This window comes from Equus przewalskii, chromosome 8 (genome assembly GCF_037783145.1).
Source record: "Equus przewalskii isolate Varuska chromosome 8, EquPr2, whole genome shotgun sequence".
Classification (NCBI taxonomy): Eukaryota; Metazoa; Chordata; class Mammalia; order Perissodactyla; family Equidae; genus Equus; species Equus przewalskii.
This window is the reverse complement of record NC_091838.1, coordinates 2,550,576-2,577,874: the sequence shown is the minus strand read 5'-3', so window position 1 is coordinate 2,577,874 and position 27,299 is coordinate 2,550,576. Positions and strand designations below refer to the sequence as shown.

The 27,299-nt window shown below is 40.1% G+C and overlaps 1 protein-coding gene and 2 long non-coding RNA genes across 28 annotated transcripts in view; 1 reads left to right on the top strand and 2 right to left on the bottom strand.

Moving 5' to 3' along the window:
• Positions 1 to 2,629: 2,629 nt before the first annotated feature.
• LOC103567633 (uncharacterized) lies at positions 2,630 to 4,972 on the bottom strand. Of its 2 annotated transcripts, none has more exons than XR_548744.2 (3): positions 4,801 to 4,972; positions 4,168 to 4,259; positions 2,630 to 3,118 (listed from the first exon to the last, which is right to left on the bottom strand). It is a non-coding gene; the product is annotated as an uncharacterized lncRNA (long non-coding RNA). The 2 variants fall into 2 exon arrangements; XR_011542930.1 differs by having other exon boundaries at positions 4,168 to 4,399; positions 4,801 to 4,971.
• A 6,271-nt stretch (positions 4,973 to 11,243) lies between these two features.
• LOC103567634 (uncharacterized) lies at positions 11,244 to 23,148 on the bottom strand. 2 transcript variants are annotated; one of them, XR_011542929.1, is made up of 4 exons: positions 20,152 to 23,148; positions 19,327 to 19,444; positions 12,802 to 12,957; positions 11,244 to 12,173 (listed from the first exon to the last, which is right to left on the bottom strand). It is a non-coding gene; the product is annotated as an uncharacterized lncRNA (long non-coding RNA). The 2 variants fall into 2 exon arrangements; XR_011542928.1 differs by lacking the exons at positions 19,327 to 19,444; positions 20,152 to 23,148 and having other exon boundaries at positions 12,802 to 13,696.
• Positions 23,149 to 23,692: 544 nt separating this feature from the next.
• WWP1 (WW domain containing E3 ubiquitin protein ligase 1) overlaps positions 23,693 to 27,299 on the top strand; it is a 112,734-nt gene continuing 109,127 nt past the window's right edge. For 6 of the 24 annotated variants that reach the window (XM_070631368.1, XM_070631373.1, XM_070631356.1 and 3 more), the window contains exon 1: positions 23,702 to 23,846. The gene's annotated coding sequence lies outside the window, so the exon portion shown is untranslated. Of the gene's footprint in view, positions 23,847 to 24,144; positions 24,313 to 27,299 lie in introns of those variants that run through there. The other 18 variants (XM_070631357.1, XM_070631366.1, XM_070631371.1 and 15 more) reach the window with 11 other exon arrangements.

The following is a 27,299-nucleotide window of genomic DNA, read 5'->3' as shown; positions in this document are numbered from 1 at the left end:
GATTTGGGAATAGAGAGAAATAGGAAGGAAACAAGATTCTTGCTCTCATTGGACTTAAAATCTATCAGGAGATATATCATAGGCAAATAAACAAATAGCATATACCATGCCATTCTGTGATAAGTTCTATGGAGAAAAATAGGTATTTAAGTAACATTTAGAACCCACAGCAAGAGTACAAAGGAAGGCTCAACTATATTGTTTTTAACTAGTAATTAAATCTTCATTTAGCAAAGTATACAAAGTCACACAGAATCATGACAAGCGTGAGTTGTGAATTTGATGAGGATAATTTTCCTGCTTGTTTTTATTGTTTTGGTCACTAATTAAATCTTCATTAAATAAAGAATTTGTAATGTGTTGTCATAAGTTTTATGTGGATCTTGCTTGACTCTCACTGTTTCTAGTTTTTAAAAATTTAAGGAGTCTGCTTTTTTTGTAGATTTTTCATTTTATTTTTCTTTTTAGGGCTCTATTTTGTATTTTAAAATTTCTATCATCCTTTCAACTTGTCCTTATTCTCAGTGATCTAAAAATATATGGGGGGCCGCCCCCTGGCTGAGCAGTTGAGTTTGTGCGTTCTGCTTCAGTGGGCCAGGATTTCATTGGTTCGGATCCTGGGCACAGACCTAGCACTGCTCATCAGGCCACACTGAGGTGGTGTCCCACATAGCACAGCCAGAAGGACCTACAACTAGAATATACAACTATGTGCTGGGGAGCTTTGGGGAGAAGAAGAAGAAGGAAGAAAGAAAGATAGGCAACAGATGTCAGCTCAGGTGCCAATCTTTGGGGGAAAAAAAGAATGAAGTATATATATATATAATTGTATTCAATGTGGTGATAATTTGAATATATATTTTATCAAAAATATAATAAAGTAAATATAAAAATTAAGATTTTCATTCATGTTTTCAAATATGTTCTATGTTTTCTAAAATATTTAGAATTATCTGTTAAAATCAAAGGGCAAAATTCAAATTAGGATTAGAGAATATCAAAAATTTAAATTAATATAAATAAAGGCAACACTGAATTTTATTTTTCAAAGTTTTAATTAAATATTATTAAAATTTTGTCAAAGGAAACTATTTGCAACTTTACATTTTATGCCTAACAGCCAATGTAAAGAATTGGTATTATGCTTTATTCGTTATGCTTATATCTACTTATATACAAATTTGAGTAAATATAAGTTGTTTAACATTGCAAAATCTTCCTCAGGCCCCACAAGCAATTTTTCAGAACACGAATTGGAAGAGAACAAAGATACAGGGCGCTATTTATGAAGAATATATTGTATTCATGCTGTTCGAGAGAATGGATTTGAGAAGTTAATTAGTTTGTCCTTTCTCTTGAGTTCTTCCACTGACTTTGAAGTCACATCAATCCCAGGTGTTGGCAACAACAAAATTCACAAGCATTCACAGGTTTTGCATATAGTTGTCTTTTGTTTTGAAGACACAGGTAAAAACTGTGGAAAGACCCTTCCCCGGGGCCTGTGCAGCGTGAGTTCCAGGGTGCACGTTAGGATGGGGCCGTCCTGGGCCAGTGCTAAGTGGCTCCTGACCAGCAATGTTATCCGAGTGTCCTTTAATATGTCTGCTTTTGTGTGTTTCTGTACTACTTGGGCACCTGTAAAATATGGAACCACATAGTGCCTTGTAGGCTGCGGTAAAGAGTTTAGATTTTATTTTAGATGGATAACCTTTGGGGAGTTTTAAGCAAAGGGGTGACCTGATCTTACATCAATTTCAGAATTACTTTTCTGAATGCCCTGGGCAGAATGGATTGTAGGAGAGCCAAAATGGAAACAGAGAGACCAGAATGAAGGCTCTAGCAATGGCCAGGTGGAAATGAAGATGGTTTAGACAACAGCGGTGGATGTGGTTAAAAGCAGCCCAATTCTGGAAACATTTCAAAGGCAAAGCCCAGGGCAATCACTCACTCGCGCCTCCACACTTCTAAGATTAATTCCCTTCACTTTGAAATGAGGCCATCTTTACAATTGGGTTTATAGAAAGATTAAATGTGATAATCGATGTAAAGTTATTCTCATGATACCTGGCATACAACGTTCATACAGTGAATACTAGCCATTAAATTGCTTTTAAAGCATTACCTGATAAAATCACTTTTCCCAAATATCCTGTTTCGTGCCTCTAAATGTTTGCACATTTATATTTCTACAATTAGGAACCCATTGACCCTCTTCCTTTCCTGTCAAAATCTTCCTGTCTATAGAGGCTTTGAAGAACAAAGGCTTTCTAGTCTCAAAGGAACAAAGATAAAATATTGAAAATAGTGGGAGATGGGTTGATGTTTGGGGAGACAGAAGGTCTTACTCTTCACAAGCAGTTGCCTGTTCCACTTATTCTGAAACTGACCATTAAGTACAGAATACTATTTCATTAGCAATTCATTCATTTTTTTAAATCTCACCTGTACACATGAATAGATGTCTAAAAATAAAAATTAATCTTCTTTTCAAGAGACTAGTACTAATGATCTTTGCCTGACTTCTCCAGGAATCTTCTGCTCTCTCTAATGAGAAAAGGTTTTGCGCTGAACTACAGAGAACTCATATTGAGCGGGGCTTATGTACAATACACACCAACACTCTGGAAAATTAGACCTCGACCACATTTTTATTATATGTTTTACAATCAGTTGAGTTGTAAATAATTCTCCATATTGAAGTTCTGAATATGTTCTTTGAGTATCACAGAGCTACAGTTGCGTTTTCAAACAGAGGACAAATTATGAAGTCCATTAACTCCTAAGACTGTATTCTTCATTTTGTTAGTCCTATCACCAATTCTGCAGTCCAAAGGGGATTTGCAAAGTGAAGAGAGTTTACCAAAGCGATTAAACTGGTGTGGTAATCAAAATGGTTGCCACAATAGTCATTATTGATACAGTCATAGTTGGAAAAGAGGGAATTTTAAACTTTGTGGCTAATAAAAGCAGCTGGCCCTTTGGGCCATCAGTTCCGTTCAGTTTTGTAAGAAAAATACATTAGTCAGAAAGGCTCTAAATTCTCAGGCAGAAACACAGAAAACAATGACCCATGTTATTGAGGAGACAACTCTAGCTCCTCTTAAGACAGACACAGCATCTGCAGAGAAAAAAAAAGATACATTTGAAAAGAATCATCAGTAATGCGTGCTTTAATCTATTTTTAAATGGTAGCAGGAAATTCTCCTCTGATAATGAAGAAGATTGACTTCCATGTTCCGTTGCATTTAATTGCATTAAATGCTCCTCCTTAAATGTGTATAAAAGCTTGTGCCTAACTCTATTAAAGCACTAATGCTGTTTCATAAATGTTGATTTTTATCCATCTCTTCTACTAGATTATGAACTACTTATTGAAATAAGAAACACTAAGAAATGTCCTAACAGGGATGTGAGTGGTTCCGTTCTGAACATGTTAAGTTTGGGATGCTTATGAGGTAGCAGTCTAGTTTACCACATAGATCTTCCAAGAATGGAACTCATTTATGTTTCCTTGCATGATATGCATTACCCATCTCAGATCATTTTATACAATAGGTGTTCAATAAATATCTGCTAATTAACTTCACCACTAATGCAAATCATACTGGATTTTAAAGCTGATTATTTCATTTTGCAAATTAATAGAATTCACTCTGACTTCTTGCTTTTAAAGAAAGAAGTTGTGTGTAAAGTCATCATATAAAGTAGATATCCTCTTAGTGTTTACAAAACTTTTGTTAATAGAATGCTATTTTCACTTTGATTACTCTGTCTAAAGAAATACGTATTTCACTGTTTACACTGTGTATAATACGTATTCAGATACATATGATATGTAATATACAACTTAGCATATATATTACAATGTCTAGAGAAATACATATTTCAAGGTTGGCAGCGCTCATGCTGCTAAATGCAGACACACTACATGTTGAGAACTGCTGGGCCAAGTGCATACTCATTCAAACAATTTTCTAAGAATGGAAAAGGAAATAGGGAGAGGAAGGGAGGCTGACTCAGTAGGAGGATGTTTGTTAATTAGTAAACATGTGCTGTACGCATATCGAGCCATGTGGCTGCTTTTCAAAAAAGCAAAGCACGTGGAGAAATTTCAGCTGTTTCCTGAAAACATGCTCACTTACACTTCCCTGGTAGAGGGTCTGTTACCTGTGAGAACTGAGGAGCTCGCTTATTGAGAAAAAGAGACAGAATGTGGCAGGAGGGGGAAGCAGGTGCTGGAGAGGCATCTCAGAAGCAGGCTGAAGTAAGAGAAAACGTTGGTGGCTGAGGGCTTGTTCGACGAAAACAAGTGGATAGCTTATTCTTCTTACAAGAAGGGCATAGGCACACTATTTTTTCTTAGAACATTTGCAGATTCAGAGTTGAGGACAGAATTTGGCTGTGGAGGGGGTGGGAGGTGAGTGACAGTTGTTGACCACAAATTAAGTTTTCCAAGTATATTTACAATGTAGACGCTTTGATCAAGGACTGTCAGGATCGCCTTGGCCCATGACCTTGTTGTCCAGGCCCTTGGCCCATGACCGTGTCACCAAGTTCTCGGACTTTTGTTTCTTTACTCAATAAATATTTACTGAGAACACACTAAGAGCCAAACATTGTTCAAGGTGCTAAGAACACAGCCATAAAAAAACTAAAAAAAGATTACAGTCCCTGCTCTAAAGGAATTTATATTTTACTGGGGAGAGACAGGCAAAAAGCAAATAATCAAATAAACAAGATTTTCAGATGGTGATAAGTACCATGGAGAAACTAAAGTAGGGTGACATAATAGATACTGACCGTGACATTCAGTAGAATGAAATCCTCCCCAAGGTGCCCGACTGGCTCCAATGGGGTCTGACCCATCAGAGCCCCCAGGGGGACCACGGACCATTTACAATCCAAGTCTGTGCGGAGATGGCACATGAGTTCCCTATTGGACAACAGCTCTGAAGGCTCCCAATTGGTCCTAGACCTACACTGGCTACAGGAGGCTCTTTATGATCCAGAAGCAGGAACGTTGTCCAATAGCTCTGAGCTGCTCCAAAATTATAGGCTGCTTTCAGCAGATGACCTTTGACTAAAATAACTGCTCCCTGCAAGCATGCCCTGATTTATGATCCGCTTATTTCTCTTGGTGGCTTTCACACTGTCGAGATCAGATTCCATTTAGCCTTGAGCCTTACCTCCCTTCTCTACTGACGTAATTAGACTCTCCAGCTCACTTTCTGCAATGAGGCAAGCTTGCCTAATCCTATCCAGGGTCTAACTCTGTCTAGTTGTAACTCAGATGGAACATACTGCTGACATGCCTCACAGTGACGACATCCCAGCAGAACCTGGTCTTTGCTTCCCTGGGGCCAACACCAGGACTTTTGCCAACTTGCCTATTCTCACAAATGCTCCAGAAACGCCTTTTAAATCTATACTATCTAAAATATTTTCCCAACCTAAGTGAAGATGTTGTTATACTTTGAACACTTGGTGGTAAAAGGACTTGAATAAGATATCTAGACTCTAGGCCTGCTAGTTGGTGGTGAAAAGCTCTATCCATCAGTACCAAAAATGTCAACTCCTTAAGAGGTACACCCACAGGTACAAGAATTTGAACTAAGAGACATGAGAGTTTGACTTAGTAAGTAGGAGTGGTCACTGGAGCTGTAACACCGGTCAAGTCTGAGCCGAAATGGCCCCAGAGCAGGGCAGAGGCTCGTGTTAAGCTGAGATTATGCAAGAACAGAAACGAGGAGCCTTGTGAGAGAAGCCCGGCTGCATATAGGAGAATGAAATGCAGGTATAGGCGGACAGATGCAGAGAAGAGAAATGGTGCTGTCTGAAAGAAAAAAGGAGGAACAGTAGCTTGTCTGAAGACTTTCCCAGCACTTTGAGGCCTAGCGGTACCATCTGCGGTTGGATTAGGCGAGGTTCCCTCACAGCCTTCAAATAAACTCCCTCTTCACCTGGTCTGTTGGAAAGTCTTTCTCAGCAACTCAAGCAGGTGACTTTGGAGTGAGAAGCTACACAGCTATTTCAGGGTCCCTCAAACTCTTTGTTAGAGTGACCAGACCCCTGGCCTCATTAGTCTTGAGCAGGTTTTCTCACACTACCTGTGCCCATAGCTGTGTCTCCAGATGGTTGACATTTTTGGGTAGAGTTTCTTTCTGCTGACTCGCAGGCCTGGAGTGTAGAACTCTTATTCAGGATGCTTTACCACCAAGTGTTCAAAGCATAACCTCTTAACCTCAGATTCTCAGAAAGGGAATCTGATTGCCCCAACTGGGCTTCGGGTTGCTTTTCTCTGCATTAGTCGTCCAGTCAGCTGTGGCGAGCCCCTGAGGATGAGGATCTTAAGATTCTGTGCTACGAACATGAGAGCCATAGGTGTGGTGGGGGGGAAGAGTATCTTCCATGGAGGGCAAGGGGAGGAAGGCAGTAATTAGCACACAGGTCCAGCGAAGCTATAAATTCCAGTCACCATCCACAATTACCAGCGAGGCCGCACTTTCCAGGCCAATGGCCATAAAGAATATGTTTATATATTCTTTATGAAAACAATAAATTGTTTACAGTTTTTTTCTGCCTCATTAAACAAAATGAAACAACCATAATGAATACTTTTGAATTTATTCCAGTTCTTCATTATGAATCAATTACACTGTTCCCTAATACAGTCTCAAGAAAGCTTAGTTTAGGCACCACATCCACGAGGAAGCCTTCTCTGACTTTATCCCATCGACTTCACCAGAAGCCATCTTATATAATCCATGGAACCCCCTTATACTGCTTATGATATTTTACGGAAATTATCTGTTTATTTACATGATTCCGCTACTTCACGTGGTCACACATGCTCTGTTTCGCACGCACTCTGTTTTCCCCACTCTGGACTGGAGACCACATCTTATTCATCTTTTTATCACCAGGGTCAAGCAGAGCAGAGCAGGTGCCCAGCTCCTGCTGGACTGACGTGAATACAGTGACGCTATCAGAAGGTTCTGAAATATTAGGAACTGTTGGTTTCTACACTAAATTATTCCCAGTTTTTTCTGTTTTATATTATTTTAAAAAATTGCTTTATATTGCTTCTGGTTTTTTTCCTTCCAATTATATGATGCTACTCTATCAGGTTAACTATCTCTAGAAAGCTTTCTCCATCCCTTTTATCAATTCAGTGATTTTCAAACTTTTTTGATCACATATCTTGATCAGTAGAAAATATTTGAACCCATACTTCCACTGAATGAGGGAGAGCAAATTTGCGTATAAATTTACACATATTTATTTATAAATTACATATATGTATTGTTGTATTGATATTTTATGTACACTCGTAACCATAAGCAAAAAAATAGAAACTAAAAAGAAAGGTTAGAAAACGATAAAATAAATATTCTTAGACTAAAGTGGTATTTTATGTTTTTAAAAATACAAAAATTCTTTTGCTTTTTGTGAGGTCACCTTATTTTAATCTTGGTATAACATTTAGTGATACAATATTTTGAAGGTTTGAGTTCTAAGTTCAGTTGGTTCAATACTTAATTTCCATGACTATCATGGATGGGAAGAATACTTCAAAAAGATGTCAATACAAGTGGACAAAGTATATCATGGTCTTTAGTTATTAAAATATGATACTAATTTTTCGTTTCCAGATACCAATTATGCCAAACTTTTTGTTGAAAGTAAGATAGGAAATTCAGTTCACTTTGATGTCACCTTGATGTGGGCATTAGGTTAAAAAAAGTTAATAAAAGGATTCAAAACTCTTCATTTGGAAAATGTTTAGACATTCTATTTCAAAGGTTTTAAAGTTTGCAACTATAAGCATTCGTATAGGTGACATGTTTGCATCATTTTTCAGCCCACTCTCACCTACTTATAGAAATATTTTCAAACACCTTCTCGATATTACTGATTTTCCCAAAAATCATTTACTTTCTCATTCACTGTAAAAATGATACCCAAAGTTACAATGGATGGCCTTGTGCACCTCTGCAATTCACACACTGCACTTTGGAGTGACGGCTGTCATGTGTGGTTGAGTGAGAAAACATGCCAACCTCAGCCTGTCAATATCTTCAGCGCCAGAACGTATCATTTATTGTTTGGTGTCATTTTCATTTTAAGTGTATCTGTCTTATCTCCTCAGCCAGATTACAAGCAACTTGAAGGCCTGGTATCCTTCTCACTCTTCTACTGTTCACATTCCCTCACACAGTATCTGTCTACAAGATCTACGACACGTGTATTTTCTCCTGCTAAATTGCTTTCACCTTCCCATGTGCTATTGTCTTGTTTGCTTGAATTGTTATTTCTGTAAGGACAGCAACCTTGCTTCATTCTTCTTTGGATTTCTCACATCTGCCACATAACTCACAAGGACTTTTTTTTGAGGAAGATTAGCCCTAAGCCAACATTTGCTGCCAATCCTCCTCTTGTTGCTGAGGAAGACTGGCCCTGAGCTGACATCCATGCCCATCTTCCTCTACGTTATATATGGGACGCCTGCCACAGCATGGCTTGACAAGCGGTGTGTAGGTCCACACCCGGGATCCAAATGGTTGAACCCCAGGCCACCAAGGTGGAGCATGTGTTCCACCACCGTGTTGGCCCCTTACGTGGACTTTTAATGAACGTTTTTTGACTAAGACCAGATAACCCAATAGATTTGGCTAATAACCTTCTTTTACCCAGAAATTAAGCCAACAAGCTACGGATCAGGGCTCTAATGGAATTTCAATGATAAAAGGCAAATTCTATGAGGAAACAAATATTCATTTATTCATTCATTCATTCAATCAAGTAATGTTTATAGTAAACTTTTTTGTGCCACACATTAATTATAAATGTGGCATAATGAAACAGAAAGCAGAGAATGTAAACTAAAAACCAGATAAAGTAAACATGTTATATAATCACCATGTATTAATCCACATTGAATAGAGGCTTTTACTCACTCTTATAGAACTATTTACTTTTATTTTGTAACTCCCAATGTGCATGTAAGTTATTCATTCAATATTGGTCTGTTTTTCTCACTGGACTATAAGCCCCGCTGGGGCCCAGAGCAGGTCTGCACAGTTACTGCTCTTCCCCTGGTGTGTAGTACAATACTGGTGCATAATTAAGCATTCTATAAGCATATGCTGAATGAAAAGATAGATGGATGTATCAGGAGAAAACAACACTGAGAACTGCATGTTTTTTAAAGTCCAAAAATAGGGATTATGCTGTACACTTTAATCCTATACAGGGCTGTATGTCAGTTATATCTCAATAAAACTGAAAGAAAAAAATAGGGAGAATTATAAATCAGAAGATTTAGCTATCCTTTATTGAAGACAATTTGAGAAAGACAAATTATTCAAGAAAATACATCTTTATGAGTACATTAAAAAGAACAATTTAAAAGACAAATTTCTATAGGACTTTGGCAAAGGCTGACAGTTTCGAGAATTCAGTAATTTGCTCAACAAACACGTATTGCATCTGTACAAAGTGTCAGGCACTGTGCTGGTGCTGAGATGCAGGAGAGAAGATGAACTTGGTCCCTGTCCACACGGAATTCACAGAAATCCAGAAGATACTCAAAGATTACTTTCGTGTAAAACAAAAACTCTATTATCAAAAATAATTGCACATTTGAAAACATAAGCAAATACCTAACAGGACTTTGATTATATTTTGGCAAGTATAACTCCCAGTCCCCCATTGTGTTCTGTGGTTTCCCATGTAATCATGCTGCTCCACATTCCATGTCATTGTTCATGCTATTGCTCCTTGCTGGAATCCTTTCTCAGCGAAGCGCTTCTTTTACTTGCCTAAATCTACTCATCCTTTAAATTCCTTAAACACAAACCTGGCCTGCCATCCCCACCCCCTCGACCACCATAAGCTTTGTGTGCATGAGCCTTCATTGTGCTTACCATAGAATATTGGAATCGTGATTTATTTGTCTGTCTCTTTTCTGAATTCTAAGTTCGTCTAGTGCAGAGGGTATTTTCACTGATTTTGTATTTATAATGCCTGGTACTTAAGAGGAGATCAATAAATGTTTGTTAACTTGAACTGGAGCCTCTGTGTTTTCTTTTTAAAAACCTATATTTGCCTAATATAAGAGCAAGGACTTCACCTGACAGCCTGTATTTCCAAGATTTCTTTAAAGGCATTCTAAAATCTATGAGTCATCAGGAAAGGGCATAACTGAAAGCATTCACCAGCCTAATTATTTTTTTTCTTCTTACCAACGACTTAAATCCAGGCAAGTATTTGAGGCAGAGAATGTCTTATCTTTACCATTCCAGTCAAATAAAATCCATTTACCTTCTTAACACTTCAAATATCAAAACACCGCACCATGAGCAAAGTCAGACATATTTTTTGACATGCCTAGTGCCTAAAACGCTACTACAGTGCCAGAGGGAAACATTCTCTGGTACCATTACTGTTCCTGGGGCAGTAAAGGAGTTTTTCCAGAGACAGAAGAAAACAAAAAGAGATATGAATATATGAAAATATCGACCATCTGTGAATATTATTGCTGACTTGGCACCTCAAATACACAGGGAGGTCTCCTCATTGATTAACCACTATTTCAGCATCTCGGTATTATCTATTGCCACAATAATGCTTTGTAACAAACCATCCCAAACACAGTTCCTTAAAATAATAAGCATTTATTTTGCTCACTACAGGTGAACAATTTTGAATGGTTTAGCTGGAATGTTCTTCTGGTCTCAGCTGGATTTCCTCCCCACTCTGAGGGCTAGCTGGCAGTCGGCTGATCTAGAATGCTCTAGCTGGGTTGTCTGGAACAGCACAGCTCTCTTCCACATGCCTCTCACATCCTTCCTGCAGGCTAGCCCAGGCATGTTCTCACATCACAGCAGAGGGGAATGGTGAGCCGGGCCAATCACACAAAAAAGCAGCAAAAAGCACATACACTTTCCAAGTCTCTTCTTACGTCATGCTGGCTAACATCCTATTACCAAAGCCAGTCACGTACCCAAGCCTAGACCCCGAGTTGGAGGGAACTTGAAGGTTATAGAACAAACATTATGGATTTACGGAGGCCATTTAGCGGGGTCATTAATACAACCAATCTTTGGACACCTGGATTCCTGAACTCACCACGATACTAAACTTTATAAACAAACCTGTTCAAGAGAAATTGTATAACATTTCCATATGGTGAATTCTGGATACTTCAGAAAGTAGAGTTCGCTAAGAAATGCACTACAGTGTTTAAAAGTTTTGAATTTTTATTTGGAATTTGGCACTCAGTTTCACAAAGCAATGGATTAACAAAACACAGATTCTCTATCTGAGATACACTCATCAAATACAAGGGTAAAGGAAAGTTATGCAACAATAGCACCTGTAAATTGCAAGTAATTTTGCCAAACCTAGCAAAGTATCACTGAGAAGGCAGATAATATAGAGGGCCCACCAGAGAAGTTAACAGGATGTAACAGAAAAAATTTAACCTACAAAGTTAGTATGCACATATTGCGTGCACATGCACGTGTGCACACATACACACACACACAGAAGAAAAACTATAGCTAAATCCTCCAAACGAAGAGTGGAAAATTAAATCTAGCAATATTTTTAAAAAATACTTGCATTAGTTGGGTCTTTTCAGGCAGCAAAAAAGCCATACGTAGGTAATTTCAGTTGATACAAAGGGACATATGAACAAACCGCCTCTCAACAGTCATATGGCCAGGTCTCCAGGGAAACTGGAATGCCAGTCAGGATGCTCAGGTGCGCAGTGTCTCCACAATTATAATAATCCAGCTGCGAGTCCTGTTCGTCCGATGACCCCTCAGCAGCAAGTGCCCGTTGCTCTCTACTCTAGCTTCTCCTCCATATTTGTGGCTAAACTTATCTTTACTTCTACCATGGCTGTTTCTATTTCACTGCCACTTCCACCTGGCTTTTTACTTTTACCTCACGGCTTCTGATCACTGCTTCTTTCTGTAAAGCCTCTTTGTTTCCATGCCATTCTGTTATCTGTATCTCTCTCTGAGTGTCTGACACTGCTATCATCTTCCAGGAGACTGTCCGCAGAGCCCTTATTCCAGGCCGTGTCATAAGCTACAGGCTGATTTTAAGATGAACACCTTTGGGTCAAGAACTCATCACTGTTCAACTATTGTCAAGTGTTGGTGCTACTGGGCAAAAAAAAAAAAAAAAAAAAAATTCCTCGGTTAGAGGTATAAGTATTACAAGCATTCTGAGGCCTCTCAGAAGGGGGTACCTAACTGTCAAGTGCTTTCAATAGACTGTGTAACATAAAAAACCACTATAAACAAGAAAAGAATAATCCAGGAATGCAAGGATAAATCTCTATGAGGAGACATATTAATACAATGCCAATGTTTGGTTTTTTTCAACTCTAAGCAATTCTCCACTTTTCAGTGGACGATGACTGGGTGTCCTACAATTTAACTCAATTCTGATACCATCTAACTGGAGATAGCATCAGATCCCATAGGTTAAGGGCTCAGTCCCCAGATGCTAGTAGCCAAGGCCAGGTTGTCGTCTGTGCTTCAGACCTACCAGCTATGGATCAGAGGTTGTCACAATCTCCTGTCTGGGTTTGATTAATTTGCTAAAGTGGCAAATATCAAAGAGTGGGCTAACCTCACCCACCAACTGGGTTAACTAGTACCCGTAGTGATTCAGCATGTGGTTAAAAACAAAGTAGTATTATAAATCAGTGGGGAAAGGAAGCACAAATTAAAGAAAGAAATTGCCTTTCCTTATAGGTTTACCTAGGGAAGGATGGAGTCTTACCTAAGAGTATAGTCAAGGGATCATCTGTGGAGAGTTATCCAGCTCAGCACCCATTGTATGTCAGGCTCTGTCTTAGGCACTGGAGACACAGCAGTGAACACAGGAGATAAAACAGCTGGTCTCAAAAACTTTCCACTCTAGAGGGTGCAGATGGAACTTTTTAAAGAGAGGGGTATACGTTTTAGTGATGGACTATTTTTGGTATGCTGAAAAGTATACTTCGAAAGCAGTATGAATGAAAAGAATTTTCATGGTCAGCAAAATGACAGGAAAAACTACCTCAAGGTACCAAGGGAGATGGCCTTGAAAATTATGGAGTAACTGGGGCCAGCCCAGTGGTGTAGTGGTTAGGTTGGATGCTTTGCTTTGGTGGCCTGGGGTTCTCAGGTTCAGGTCCTAGGCGTGGACTTAGCACCACTCATCAAGCCACGCTGTGACAGTGTCCCACATAAAACAGAGGAAGATTGCCACAGATGTTAGCTCAGCGAAAATCTTCCTCAAGCAAAAAGAGAAAGATTGGCAAGAGATGTTAGCTCAGGATCAATCTTCTTCATCTTCAAAAAATAAATTATGGAGTAATTAATTCATGCTTTAGAGGAAGGGCCAGCAAACTTATTCTGTAAAGGGACAGATAATAAATATTTTAGGTGTTGTATACCACAGCATATGTTGCAACTACTCAGCTGTGCTGTTGTAGCTTAAAAGCTGCCACAGACAATACAAAAATGAATGGACATGGCTATCTTGGGATAAAACTTTATTTACAAAAACAGATGCAGTCTGCAGGCCACAGTTTACCAATTCCTCCTCTAGAGTCAGGCTCCTGTACTCAAACTTGGCTTCATCTGCTACTGGGTATGTGACCTTGTACAAATTACCCAATTCTCTAAGCTTCATACTTCATAAGAGGAAAATGAAATAATGCATATAAAGCGGTTTTTCATAATTCCCCAGTTCATTAAAAATTCTCAAAAATGTTAGACAATATTACCAAATCAATGTTTTTACAGTGTCCGATAATTAATTTTGTCCTTAATGAGTATGTTTGTATGTGTCTGCATGCATACAGGAAAACGTATGTTTGTGTGAACCTGATCTAACATCCACTTTGTGCACTGAAAAGATTAAAGAGTATGGAAATCACAATGGTGAAATGATCACCAAAAGTGGAGGTATTGGAGTTTTCATGGCCATAGTTGACAGAGGAACTTTGAGTACCACTCTCACCTCACCTTCAGAGACAATTCTATTGGACTTAGAGGACCAAAAACTAACATAGACAAAACTTCTGGGGCCCCCGCACATTGCTCTAGACTAAATAACTTATGTTTGGGAATTCTTCTGCTGCAGGAGTGGTGGCAGGGGGGGATTGAATGAATATTAAGGTGAAATTAAACCCCTGAATTGAAAAGACAGAAAATATAGTTTGTGAAGATAGCTGGATTTTGTGGAGCAGAGAATGGGAGAGGAGAAAGCAATATGAAGAAAAAGATCCAGAATCCTGCAAAGGGGTTCCAACGAGACTAATGTTAAACAGTAAGTGACACATGCAGAGGGTGAAACTCTTCCAGGCTGACAAAAAATGGACCAGTGAGCTGTAGAGTAAATGATTCTCAAAGCTCACAGAGAGCTTGGAGATGTCTGGGTTCTGGCCAGACAGATTCCAGGAGTCTTATTGAACACCCACCGTACAGTCTTCTGTAAATCAGCCCACCAAAAAAATCTTAAAAACAAGACTCAAAAGAATCTAGCTGATTATCAAGTAACTTAGCTAACAGAACAAAGTTTCAAAGTTTAGAATTCTTAAAAAAAAAAAAAAAGAAAGAAAACCTAGCACTCAGTAAGCTGATACTTACAATGTCCAATATGCAATAAAAAATTAATAGACATACAGAGAAGCATGAACATATTTCTCACACCAGAAGAATAATCTGTCAATAGAAACAAACTGGGAAATGATATAAATGATGGAATTAGCAGCAAAGAACGATAAAAGAGCTATTATAAAGATGTTCAAGTATTTAAAGGAAAATATGAATATAATGAAAAAGGAAAGAAAGAAATTTTTTAAAATACCAAATGTATAAGATGTTATTGAAAGAAATCAAAGAAAACATAAAGAATGGAAAGCTATTCCATGCACATGGATTGGAAGCATAAACATAGTTAAAATGTCCAGATTACCTAAAGCAATCTGCAGATTCAATGCAATCCCAATTAGAATTTCAATGACATTCTTCACAGAAATAGAACAAAGAATCCTAAACTTTTTATGGAACAACAAAAGACCCCAGATAGCCAAAGGAATCCTGAGAAAAGAGAACAAAGCTGGAGGTATCACATTCCCTGAATTCAAAATATACTACAAAGCTACAGTAATCAAAACAGCATAGTAGTGTCAGAAAAACAGACACAGGATTGAAAAGCCCAGAAATAAAACCACACATCTATGGACAGCTAATCTTCCACAAAGGAGCCAAAAACATATAATGGAGAAAGTCTCCTCAATAAATGGTGTTGGGAAAACTGGACAGCCACACGCAAAAGAATGAAAGTAGACAATTATCTTACACCATATGCAAAAATGAACTTAAAATGGATTAAAGACTGGAAGGTAACACCTGAAACCATAAAACTCCTAGAAGAAAATACAGGTAGTACACTCTTTGATGTCAGTGTTAGCAGCATCTTTTCGAATAACATGTCTACTTGGGCAAAGGAAACAAAAGAAAAAATAAACAAATGGGACTACATCAGACTAAAAAGCTTCTGCACGGCAAAGGAAACCAGGAACGAAATGAAAAGACAACCCACCAACTGGGAGAAAATATTTGCAAATTGTATATCTGACAAGGGGCTAACTTCCAAAATATATAAAGAACTCATACAACTCAAAACAAAAAAAATGAACAACCTGAACAAAAAATGGGCAGAGGATATGAACAGACATTTTTCCAAACAAGACACACAGATGGCCACCAGGCACATGAAAAGATGTTCAACATCACTAATGATTAGGGAAATGCAGATTAAAACTACAATGAGAGCAAGTAATCCTAACAGATATTAACAGGGAAATTTTGTAACAGTAAAGACTACATGACAATCTTAATGTGTACACACCTAATAATAGACCTAGAAAATACTTGAACCAACAGCTGACAGAAATGAAAGGATAAAAAAGGTGCATTCACAACCATAGTTAGAGATTGTAATATTCCTCTCAGAAATTGATAGAACAAGTAGACAAAATTCAGTAAAGCTATAGAAGGCTTGAAGAATACTATCATCCAACTTGACCTAATAGCCATTTATAGAACAATCTTCAGTCTTCTGGACAACAACAGAACACACACGATTCATGTGCAAATGACAAATTCACCAAGAATGTCAGGGGATAAAACGAGTATCGATAATCTAAAAGGACAGAAATGTTAAAGTATGCTCTCTAACCATAATGGGATTAAATTAGAAAACCACAACAGAAAGATATATGGGAAATCCCCAAATATTTGGAAATTATACAACATATTTCCTAATAACTCATGGGTCAAAGAAGAAACCACAAGGAATACCAGAAAATATTTAGAACTAAATAAAAATAAAATATATCAAAATTTTGGGCATGCAGCTAAAGCAGTGCTCAGAAGGAAACTTATGCTCTAAATGCTTATATTAGAAAAGAAATAAGGTCCCCAGTATATAATATAAGCTTTCACCTTAAGGAGCTAGAAAAAGAAGAGTGAATAAACCTCTAGTAAGTAGAAATGTGGCAATAATAAAGACAAAGCTGAAATAAATGAAACAGAAGATGAACAGACAGTAAAATTAATGACCCCAAAGCTGCTTCTTTGAAGAGACCAATGAAACTGAAATAACATTAAATAAACTGATCAAGTGAAAAAGAGAGAAGACATAAAATACTAATATTAGAAATAAATGATGGGACATCACTACAGTCCTACAAATATTAAGGACTAATAAGTGAATATTATAAATAACTTTAGGCCTCTAAATCTGACAACTTAAATGAAATGGAAAAATATCTTGAAAGACACAAATTTCCAAAACTGGCACAAGAAGAAATAGAAAATTAAATTTACTTTTATCGACAAATGAAATTAAATTCATAATTTAAACTTTCTCAAGAAGAAAACTCCTGGCCTAGAAAATGTCACTGGTGAAATCTTTAAAACATTTAAGAAATAAATAATAAAAATCATACAAACTTTTCTCAGAAAATAGATAAAGAGGATATACTTCCAAGCTCATTTTATTGGGCCAGCCTTACCCTCATGACAAACCTAAAAAAAAAATTACAGGAAAATTATAGACCAGTTCCCCTAACAAACTTGGATTGCTTAAAATATTTAAAATTTAGCAAGTAGAACCCAGCAATATATAAAAAGTATAATACACCAGATCAAGTGTGGTTTATCTCAGCAACGTAAGATTGGTTTAACATTTGAAAATCAATCAATTAAATCCATCATATCAACAATCTAAAAAGGAAAAAAATATGTAAGATCATCTCAATAGATACCCCTTGAAAGTATTTGATAAAATTTAACACTCATTTGTGATAAAAACTCTCAGCAAATTGGGAAAAGAAAGGAACTTCCTCAACTTGGTGAAGGGCCTATACAAAAAAATCTAGACCTAACATCATATTTAATAGTGAAACATTGAATGATTTCCCTTAAAATCAGGAACAAGGCAAGGATGTCCCTTCTTACCACTTCTTTTCAGCATTGTACTGTATGTTTTAGTCAGTGGAATAAAGCGAGAAAAGGAAATATAAGCATACAGAATGGAAAGGAAAAAATAAAACTCTCTCTGTTTGGAGAGACAAGATTGTATACATGGAAACTCCCAAGAAATATACAAAGCACTACTAGAACTAATAAATTCATTAGCAAAGTCTCAGCACACGAGGCCAATATTTAAAAGTCAATTGTATTTAAATATACTATCAATGAACCATTAGAAAATGAAATTAAGAACACCATTTACAACAGCTTTAAAAGCATGGAATACTTAAGGATAAGTATATGCAACAGCAATACTATAAAAAAATACAAAACATTGCTAAGAGAAATTAGAGGAGACCTAAATACACTGAGATCTATACTATATTCATGGATTGGAAGACTAAATATAATTAATATGTCAGTTCTTCCTAAATTAATCTACGTATTCACGATCCCAATCAAACTCCTGGAAGTATTTTTTAAAAAGTGAAATTTAACTAGTTAATTCTAAAGTATATATGGAAATGCAAAGAGCCTAGAAGAGTCAAAATCATTTTGAAAAAGAAGAAGAAATTTGGAAGATTTATACTTCCTGATTTCATCACTTTCTGAAGTTTATAGTAATCAATGCAGTGTGATATTTGTGTAAGGATAGGCATACAGGGAAATTGAATGGACTATAGAATCCAAAAATAGACATTGAGTTTTCATTTTCACCAAAGTAGCCAAAGTGGGGAAAGGACTGTTTTCAACAAATGGTGTTGACACAACTGTATGTCCATTTAGAAAAAAAATCAACATTGACTCTCCTCATACCTTATGCAAAAATTAATTTGAAATGTATTATAGACTCAAATGTAAAAGCTGAAACTATAAATTTCAAGAATAAAACATATGAAAAAAATCTTCACTCTCTTGGAGTAGGTAAACTTTCTTAAATATAAAAAGAATGAGTCATAAAAAGCTTGAGTCACAAAACGATTGATACATTGAACTTCATCAAAATAAAAACTCCGTCCTTCAAAAGACACTATTAAGAAAATGAAATGTAAGTTTATCTGTTGCTGTGTAAAAAATTTCTCCACAACTTAGAGGCTGAAAATAACAATAAACACTCACTATCTGTCAAAATTTCTCTGGATCAGGAATATGTGAAATGCTTGGCTGACCAGTTCTGGCTGGGAGTCACATGCGATTGCAGTCATGCAAAGGCTTGACAGAGGAGAGGGGATCCACTTCCACAGTGCCACCTAGGGCTGGCAAGTTGCTGCTGGCTATTATGGAAGCTGCACTGTCTTCTATGACCTAGCCTCAGAAGACACATATCATCACTTCCATAATTTCCTCTTGGAAAATCTGACCCGGGTCAGCTCTATAGGGGAGAAGACTCTAAAAGAGGATAGACACCAGGAGGCCAGGATCAATGGGGTCCATCCTGGAGGCTGACCACCTTGCTCACCACAGCAAGCAAATTGTTTCAAAAACAATTTGAAATGGACAAAAGATTTGAATAGACACTTCACAAAAGAAAATATACAAATGGTCCATAAGCACATGAAAAGATGCTCAACATCAGGGAAATACAAATTAAAACACAGTGACTTACCATATGCACTCACTAGAGTGGCTAAAATCAGAAAGGACTGACATTACTAAGTGTTGGAGAGGAAACAGAACAACTGGAACTCCCATATACTGTTGGTGGAAATGTAAGGGGTACAACCACTTTGGAGAGTAGATTGGCATTTTCTTACAAAGTTAAATATATACTTACCTTGTGACCCAGCAATTCTACTTCTAGGCATTGTTTACCCAATAAAAATGAAAATATATTTCAACACAAAGACTTTTGATGACACGTTCATAGAATCTTGAGTCATAATAACCCAAAACTGAAAACAAAGCAAATATCCATCAATAAGACAAAAATTTAAGAATTTTGGCAAATCCATACAATAACACAGCCGTCTACAACAAAAAAGAAGGCACTACTGCTACACACAACGATATGAATGAATCTCTAAAATGTGTTGAGCTAATGAAGCCAGACACAAAAAGGGACATATCGGATGATTCCATATATACCAAATCATTGAAAAAGTAAAATTATTCTCTAGTGACAGCAAGCAGATTGGTGGTTGCCTAGGACCAGGGTAAAACAAGGTAAAGCAGCATCCAAATGAGCAAAGGATATGAAGCAAACCCACCTTTTTCACACTTACATGTGTAAGAGGGAAAATTTAAGGTGCAGGGAAAACAGACAGGTTAGTGCAAGGTTCCTCACCTTCAGCACTATTGCCATTTTGGATCTGATAATTCTTTGTTGCTGCTGGTGTGTGTGTGTGTGTGTGTGTGCTGTCCTGTGCACTAAAGGATGGTTAGCAGTCTCTGGCTTCTACCCACAAGGTGCCCATGGAAATCTCTCCCCACTTGTGCCTGCCAATTGTGAAAAATGTTTCACGACATTGCCAAATGTCCCCTGGGATGCAAAATTGTCCCCAGCTGAGAACCACCAGGTTAGTACATTTGTTATCACTTGTTCTGTAACAAATTATCCCCCAAATTTAGTGGCTTAAAACAATGAACATTTATTACCTACCAGTTACTATGGGTCAGGCATTTGGGAGCGACTCAGCTGGGGGTTCTTGTTCAAGGTCTCTATTGAGGTTGCAGTCAAGATGTCTGCATCATCCCAAGGCCTGCTTCCAAGATGGCTCAGTCACATGGAGATTGGCAGAGGCTGCAGATTCTTGCTGGTTGTTGGCAGGATATTCAGCTCTTTGACACATGGGCGTCTGATAAAGCTACTTGATAATGTCTTCATGACATGGTAACTGCCTTCCCCAGAGCAAGTGATCTGAGAGGGGGTAGGGAGGAGCCACGATACCTTTTTAAGATGGCCACAGTGTCACTTCTGCTATATTGTATCCTTTAGGAGCAAGTCACTAAGTACAGCCCACATTCACTTGGAAGGGAATTAGTCTCCACTTTTTGAAGGAAGGAATATCGATGAATTTGTGGGCATACATATTTTAAAACCATCATACTTGGAGAAGGATTCTTTAGAAAATGAGCTGGGGAAGACCGTCAGCCATTTCGAGAAAATGAAAGGTAGATCATCACTCCAAAATAAATCCCAAAGGATTAAATTATTTAACGGAAAAGTCAAAATTACCAAACACGTAGTAAAAATAAAGGCAGATAATTGATATGATCTCAGGATGGGAAAGGACTTGTGAAGCAAAAAATAATAGAAGGAAACAAAAATGGAAAAGACCAATAGCTTTATCTAGGATCAATATCTACATCATATAAAGTGACTTTTTGTGAATACCCCAGTAAGAAAATGGACAATGAGCCAACAATAAGAAACCATATTTGCCCATATAAAAATACACCATGATGACTTTGGCACAGTGAAGAAGGACAATCGTATACTCTCATATACCTCTGTGGGAAAATTGAGACTAAAAGTTATAATGACGGTAACGTATTGATTATGTGCCATGTACTTCTAAGTATTTTATTTGTAACAACTTATTTACTTTTTGCTACAACATCATATGGCCGCGTTACACCAATTTTCTGGTTGAGGCACAGCCAGATTAAGGAATTTGGCCAAATCTCATAGCCTGTAGGTCGCAGCAGGGTTGACTTATCCAATTGTCACAGTGGGCACAGTGCCTCAGGCTCACCACAATTTCAGACGCCCATAAAATGTTTTAACTTCTTTTAAAATCAGAAGAAAAAAAATGAATGCTATGGTCAAAGAAAACATTTTACTATATAACATCAATATGCTGTCCTTAAACCAATGCAGTTATAAATATAATTTTTAATATTATTTTGTGGCAGAAGTGGCCACAAAGGTAAAAGCATCTAGGGCCCATGAAAATCAGAACGTGGCCCCAGGTGGCAGAACTGCGATTTGACCCCAGGCCATGTGACACTTGAGCCTATGTTCTTCCTGGAAGGCAGCTTGCCAACATGTTTCTAAAAGGCTAAAAGTGTTCATACCTTTGATTACTTTTCAGGACTTGAGGCAGTAAGGACATGGACAAGGATTTATGAAAAGATATTTATAATAGTGTTCATTTGAAACCAAAGAAATATTTAATAATAAAAGGTTGGTTCAATATTGGCTGTCAACTTTGGGGCCTAGGTGAATATTAGCAGCTTCTGAATGGAGCTGAACTGAGGAGGGAAACTGAGGACTCAGGAGAGCTGAAAGTGAGACATGGCAGAGATGGAAGCAGGAGGCCTGGAAGCGTTCTGCAGGTGGTGTGCAGACTTCTGCTGGGTACGCAGGTGTGACGGCTGAGAACGCGCTTGTAAGCGTGTTCTTGGATTTACTTTCAAAGGGTCTGGACCAGCAAAAAGCTAAGGAAAAGGTCAGAGGAAACAGTACTCATTAAAGCAGAGATGAGCGTGCGCAATCAGGGGACTCTGAAGAGTTTGGCATAACAGGAGAGACAGAGCATGCAAGCATGAAAGGAGCCTTGAAGACCCTGTTAATCTTTGTCTTGAAAGTTCCGATGAGCCAGTGAAAGATTTTAAGCAGTGGAGCAACATGTTCAGATGCCTATTTTAGAATTATTGTGGATATAGTGTGCTTCAAATCCAGGTATGAAGTCAGAGGGTAGGAGCTGATGCAACGGAGAGGAGAATGTACATTCATTCAGTCAGAAGATATTTATTGAATCCTAAAAATATTCATGGAGGGTCAATGCTGCTCTTGATACAAAATTCTTTCAAAAGCTTAATTATGATGAAAGAAGAGAGAACTAGAACGAGGTTGTAAAATCATGGGAAAATTTAAGGCAGAAAAGTCTTAAAATGTGACTGTGCTGCAGAGTTGTACCCAATAGAAAGGACAAGGTTAAAGATGCGTCAAAGAGGCGGTCACAGGTGGGAGCAGACAGCGGAGACGTTTGCTTCAGAGAAAAGCGGGGACACCCAGCCTGCGAGACACAGGAAAGCTAGCAAACCTGGGTGTGGATATAGGCAATTTGTGGGGTTTGGATGAGATGGTTGGGCAAAAATTGTAGACATCCGTGCTTGATGGTCCTCATTCTCTCTCTGAAGTAGAAGCCCAGGTCCTCTGGAGAATAATGCGATCACCACTGACTTCTATTTGCAGGGGGGGGGCTTCTTCTAAAAGTAGCACAGAACAAACAGCACTTCTCTGGACTAGTTGACCGGTTGTACAAACGGGGATAACAGACGCTTCCTTATGGGATTGCTGTCCGGATTAACCGCCCTGCCACATGTACCTGCTCAGTATTCGTTTCATCACTGCACTCACGTCGGGGTGGGGGCAGGGAACCTTCTGATCACTAATAAAAACGTGGACTGGAAGTCTTCTGGTACGAGCATCCCTAAAGGCCATGATTTGCTCTCGCAACGGGTCCTAAGTCAAACTCTCGAGGTCCAGCAGGGTTCATAACAGCCACCTTTTGCAGTAAAGCGATCCAGAAAGCAGCCGGCGCCCGAGGACCGTACCTGCGCTCGCGCACGGGGCCGCCCGGAACCGGGAGCCCAGGCGGCGGCAACCCCCAGCTCAGCCTCCCGCTCGCGGCGACGCTCCGCAAATCTCGGGGCGGCCCCGCCCCTGCCGCGCCCAGGCCCCGCCCCCCTCTCCCATTGGCTGGCCCCTCGACCGCTCCGAGGACCGGGAGGCGCGGAGTCTCCCCAAGGCAGCTTCGGGCGCCCTCGCTGCGCATGCTCGAGGGAAGCCGGATTCCGGTCCGGGGCCGGAGGCTGCGGGCCGCGCGCGCGGGGCGGGGCGGGGCTGTGGGCGGGGCGGTGGGCGGGCGGCGCGCTCCCGCTGAGGGGGCGTGGGGTCGGCACGGCGGGGCGGGGCTATGGGGCGGCGCGCTCCCGCGGAGGCGTGTGGGGCCGGCGCGGCGGGGCGGGGCTGTGGGCGGGGCTGTGGGCGGGGCGGGGAGGCGGGGCTGTGGGCGGCCGCGCGCTCCCGCGGCGGGGCTGTGGGCGGCGGCGCGCTCCCGCGGCGGGGCTGTGGGCGGGGCTGTGGGCGGCGGCGCGCTCCCGCGGCCGGGCCGTGAGGCGGGGCTGTGGGCGGCGGCGCACTCCCGCGGAGGCGTGTGGGGTCGGCGGCGCGGCGCGGCGGCGGGCGGGGCGGGGAGGCTGCGGCGGCGCGCGCGGCGTGCGGTCCCGAGCGGCGGAGGCGGCCTGGCGGCCGGGGCCGCGCTGCTGCGAGATGGCGACCGAGGGCGCGGAGGGCTGAGGGCCGCCGCCGGACGAGCGCCCCGCCGGGCCGACGGCTCCGCGCCGGTAAGGGCTCCGCGGGGGGCGGGCGGGACCCTGGGGACCCTCGGGCGGCCGCTCGGCGGGGCCGGGCGCTGGGGCCGGGCGGGAGGCGTCGCCGACTGCGGCGGCCCCGTGGACCCTCCCTGCCTGCCCGGGCGCCCGGCCGGCCGCGCGCCGTGTCGTCGCCGGCCCTGACGGCGCGCGGCTCCCGCCCCTCCACCTCTGTGACCCGGCGGGCCCCGTGACCTTGCAGTTTTTGCCAGTCCTTATCTCGTCGCTGACTTGCACCTTCTCCTTTTACCTTTTTTCTTCTTTTTTAAAGATTTCATTTTGTGGTTTGCTCGCCGCTCTTGCCACCTTGGCTGCTCGGTCTGCGCGCAGCCCTTTCTCTGCACGACCCGGAGCGGAGCTCCCTCTGCCCCCGTGATTGGAGGAAACCTTCCCTGCCGAGGGAGAGCCGCGTCTGCTTTGACATTTTTGCTCTTCCAGGGTAAAATGTTTTCCGGGGACTTGGTGTCGCTATCTTTTTCTATCTTGATAAGTTTTTATCTTTTTGTGGAGGCTAATGTGCAAAAAGGTTTGAGTTTCTGCTTTAAAATGCTGTTGGTAGTAGTAGTGGAAAAGAATTAAAGCCAAAGTTATCACTTCCCTCCCTTCGGTGTTTTTACCTGGAATTCCTAGGGTGCAGTTAGTTGCATGCAGATTTCTGCAGGAGTTCACGCTTATCTGTAAACGCACTTTCCGTGCGTCGCTAAATCTCTGTGTATTCTACAAGCAAAATGCACCTTTTTAAAAAAAGAAAGGCGTTCTTTTATTTATGTGACTTGTTTTTAGCCATAAAGTAGTACATTGTCTGTGGCTGGAAATTATCACTCTCCGTAAGAAGTTAATATTTTTTCAAGTGAAAACTTAGTGGCCAAGTGTTGGGAGGTAGTCAAATTGAGAAGTGTAAAGTGCGTGGAATAGTTCTTTGGGACGTGGCTTATTGACATTTCCAGGTAGTTTTTCCCTTAAAATGCAAAGCTGTTCATAAGACCTACGACACCAGGGCTTTGAAAAGCGGTAACTTAAGAGTTACGTTTTTTTGGAAGCCTCCCATGATACAGGATGTCACTGAGGTTTTTGCCTCCAAAGAAATAGTAATCTTTGCTGTTTACCCTGTGAAGGCTGAAATTTCTTTTGCGACCTTGCACAATTGTTAAGCGGCTGCTGCATGACTGTGTGAGGTATTTTGGGGAATATAAAGATGAAGATGATAACAGTTTCTGCTGTCCCGGACTAGTTAGGCAGGCAGGACTGTACACAAATGCCTTGTTTGTCTTTTCGTATATAGTTAAGTTTCATCCAGAATTCACCCGCATCTTGTTTGGCAAGATGGGGTTAGTTCGTAGAGCTGGCTTCTGAAATCTTTGTTTTGAAGGATGACTGTGACTTTCTAAAAAAATTTTCTTTTATTGAGGTTGTTATAGTTTACGACTGACTTTTGATAGGCTGGGAAAGGTAATCCGAGCAGAGAGAAGGTGCTAAGAGCACAGAGTTCAAACATTCAGGGGGAAGCAGGTAATTATGTTGGATGGGACATAAGGTATTTGTATCAGTAGAAAGGATAAAGCTTGAAGTAAGAATTTGGTCTAGTTTATGATTTTTTTAATGCCAGGCTAATGACCTTGGTTGGGGGCTTACAGATGACTTTTGAGTTGGGAATGAAATGATTACAGCCTTGTTTTCAGAGGCTTAATCTGGCAGCAGTGGGTAGTGTGAATTGAAGTAGAGAGAACCTGGGGTAGGAAGACCTTGATTGCTGTGGTTGTAGGTAGTGAGGGTGTGAACTGTGGTGCTAATAAGAGGACTGGAAAGGAGGAAGGAAGTAGAGTAGACAGAATTTGATGAGAGAGGAAAAAAAAGAAAGGAAAAATAGCTGAGATTCTGATCCAGGTTGATTGGGAGAATAGTGGTACCATTTGGAACATCCATGGAAACTTTATCTTTGGCATGTGTGTGTTACTGTACAGCAGTGGTTCTCAGCTTTACTAACCCTTGAAACTAAAGAAATGTGCTGACCTGGAAAATTTCCGTATGCACCTGTGCTTTCTGGATATAATTTTAGGGGGATTCCATGGACCACCTGAAGCTCATCCGGGGAACCCATGGGGCAGTGGATTGGGCTGGGAGCTGCTCTCAGAATTACCGGGGGGCTTTTTAAAACAATAGAACCTTCAGATTCTTCCACTTATTGCTAAGAACCGCTACTGTAGAGACAGACTGTAAATACATCTAGAGACGGTATCCCCCTCCTTACACTTGTGTTGTGCTTTACACTTTACAGAGAATTTGGACTACCTTATGTTATTTGCTATTATATTGGAGAACAAACTAGCCCAAGAGGTTAAATGATTTGCCCTAAGTGTTTCAGTTAGCCAGCGGGTAAAGTGGAATCAAGAGTTGATTGGCAATGAGGGTTTTCCTTGTGGGAAGATGAATGCAACTGACTTACCATCAATTGGCTATAGTTACTGCCTTTAAATGATCTCGTCAGTAAGGACTAGTATCCTGGGAGAGTCCTTCTAGTTCTTAACATTTTGCGATTCAAGGGTCTTAGATTTTCATTGGACTGTCTCTACCCTTCTTGTTTTCCATGTGTGAGATTGCTGGTGAGGCTGAGGGGTGGATTGGGTGGATGGAGAGCAGACGGCAATATCAGAGCAGTCATTTACGTACTTACTTCCTTTGCTCAGTTTGGGTTGGCAGCGGAGGAGGGATGTGGAGTGAGATAAGAAGCTTCAAGAACTTTTCTCTTCTCTGTTCATGTTTGCCTTACTTAAGAGTACTCCATCCAGGAATCCTGTATCAAGTAAAAATGGACACTTTACAAAATAAATCAAGTGCGGGGTCCTGCCAGTGTACTTTTTCTTTGCGTTAAGAAACTCACTCTCCCTAGTATGGTTAAAGCCTAATTTGATTAGTAAACAGTTCACTTTTCTGCACCTGTAAGATTATCTTCCTGGTAGGGAACCAGAACAAGTTGTTACTTGGTATCTTTTATAGCTCTAGAAACTGATTCCATGATGATGAGAAAGACTAGGGTCTTTTTTACTCTTTATAAAAATATCATGTAATTTATCAAGCAGTGGAAAAACAAATAAATTGGCCTTTATAGTGATGTTGAAGGACCTGGTTACTAATGCTTAGTGGAGGAAAAATGTCTAATGAAAGCACAGACATAGGTGATTTTTTACTCTGCTGGTGTTAAGAAGAGTGTCATGTATTAGTGTAGCATTTTACATTTTTTCATAGTGGCTCCATAGACTTTATCATTGGATTCTTTTGACAACTCAGCACTAGTGTGTCAGGAGATAATCATTGCTTTTTAGATGAATACACTGAGGCTCAAAGTTATAAAAAGTTAAATTTCCACAGTATATGGTTGGTAAGTGGCTAAAATTAGACCCAGAGCTAAACCCATATTTTTGTTCCTAG